We start from the raw sequence: 2,111 nt of genomic DNA on the forward strand, positions 1-2,111 counted from the left end.
GAGCAGATAGGTAGACAGATTTTGGAAAAGAGTAAAAGCAACAGGGTTGTGGTGATGGGAGACTTCAACTTCCCCAATATTGACTGGGACTCGCTTAGTGCCAGGTGCTTAGACGGGGCGGAGTTTGTAAGGAGCATCCAGGAGGGCTTCTTAAAACAATATGTAGACAGTCCAACTAGGGAAGTGGCGGTACTGGACCTGGTATTGGGGAATGAGCCCGGCCAGGTGGTAGATGTTTCAGTAGGGGAGCATTTCGGTAACAGTGACCACAATTCAGTAAGTTTTAAAGTACTGGTGGACAAGGATAAGAGTGGTCCTAGGATGAATGTGCTAAATTGGGGGAAGGCTAATTATAACAATATTAGGCGGGAACTGAAGAACATAGATTGGGGGCGGATGTTTGAGGGCAAATCAACATCTGACATGTGGGAGGCTTTCAAGTGTCAGTTGAAAGGAATTCAGGACCGGCATGTTCCTGTGAGGAAGAAGGATAAATACGGCAATTTTCGGGAACCTTGGATAACGAGAGATATTGTAGGCCTCATCAAAAAGAAAAAGGAGGCATTTGTCAGGTCTAAAAGGCTGGGAACAGACGAAGCCTGCGTGGAATATAAGGAAAGTAGGATGGAACTGAAGCAAGGAGTCAGGAGGGCTAGAAGGGGTCACGAAAAGCCATTGGAAAATAGGGTTAAGGAAAATCCCAAGGCTTTTTACACGTACATAAAAAGCAAGAGGGTAGCCAGGGAAAGGGTTGGCCCACTGAAGGATAGACAAGGGAATCTATGTGTGGAGCCAGAGGAAATGGGCGAGGTACTAAATGAATACTTTGCATCAGTATTCACCAAAGAGAAGAAATTGGTAGATGTTGGGTCTGGAGAACGGTGTGTAGATAGCCTGGGTCACATTGAGATCCAAAAAGACGAGGTGTTGGGTGTCTTAAAAAATATTAAGGTAGATAAGTCCCCAGGGCCTGATGGGATTTACCCCAGAATACTGAAGGAGGCTGGAGAGGAAATTGCTGAGGCCTTGACAGAAATCTTTGGATCCTCACTGTCTTCAGGGGATGTCCCAGTGGACTGGAGAATAGCCAAATGGGAGTAGATCCTGTCTCGAAGAATTCTCTCCAGCAATTTCCCTACCACTGACGTAAGGCTCACCGGCCTGTAGTTCCCTGGATTATCCTTGCTCCCCTTCTTAAATAGAGGAACAATATTGGCTATTCTCCAGTCCTCCGGGACATCACCTGAAGACAGTGAGGATCCAAAGATTTCTGTCAAGGCCTCAGCAATTTCCTCTCCAGCCTCCTTCAATATCCTGGGGTAAATCCCATCAGGCCCTGGGGACTTATCTACCTTAATATTTTTCAAGACGCCCAACACATCGTCTTTTTGGATCTCAATGTGACCCAGGCTATCTACACACTCTTCTCCAGACTCAACATCTACCAATTCCTTCTCTTTGGTGAATACTGATGCAAAGTATTCATTTAGTACCTCGCCCATTTCCTCTGGCTCCACACTTAGGTTCCCTTGCCTATCCTTCAGTGGGCCAACCCTTTCCCTGGCTACCCTCTTGCTTTTTATGTACGCGTAAAAAGCCTTGGGGTTTTCCTTAACCCTATTTGCCAATGGCTTTTCGTGACCCCTTCTTACCAAGTTTCAAATTCCCACCCTGGATGTGTCTTACTCACTCAGGCTGTGTCTCTTTGACCTGCGCAGTGGATGTACCTACTCCTCAGGGACTGCAGCATGTCAAGAAGGTAGCTCGTCACCACCGTATGAAGCGCAAGTCGGGATGGGTAATAAATGCTGGCCTAACCAGCGACGCTCACCTCACTTAAATGAATAAAAAAAGATATTGAAGCCAGATCAGCATTGACGTTGGGTTTCTGCCTCGGCTGAGCTGCACTGAGCAGATGTAGCAGTGTTCCGAATTGCCTTGCAGATCAGACGTGGGACCTTTCTTAACAGGGTCCAGTTTTGATGTACGGCAGGCATGTAGCAATATTTAAACGGTGTTATGATGTGCAGAACTGAGCCAATAAGGTTTCCAATCCTTTTTCTGTTCCTCGCCTCCACTCTCCTACTCTGTCAGCTCTTCAGATAAACAAT

The sequence above is a fragment of the Scyliorhinus torazame genome, chromosome 7, assembly GCF_047496885.1.
Source record: "Scyliorhinus torazame isolate Kashiwa2021f chromosome 7, sScyTor2.1, whole genome shotgun sequence".
Lineage (NCBI taxonomy): Eukaryota > Metazoa > Chordata > Chondrichthyes > Carcharhiniformes > Scyliorhinidae > Scyliorhinus > Scyliorhinus torazame.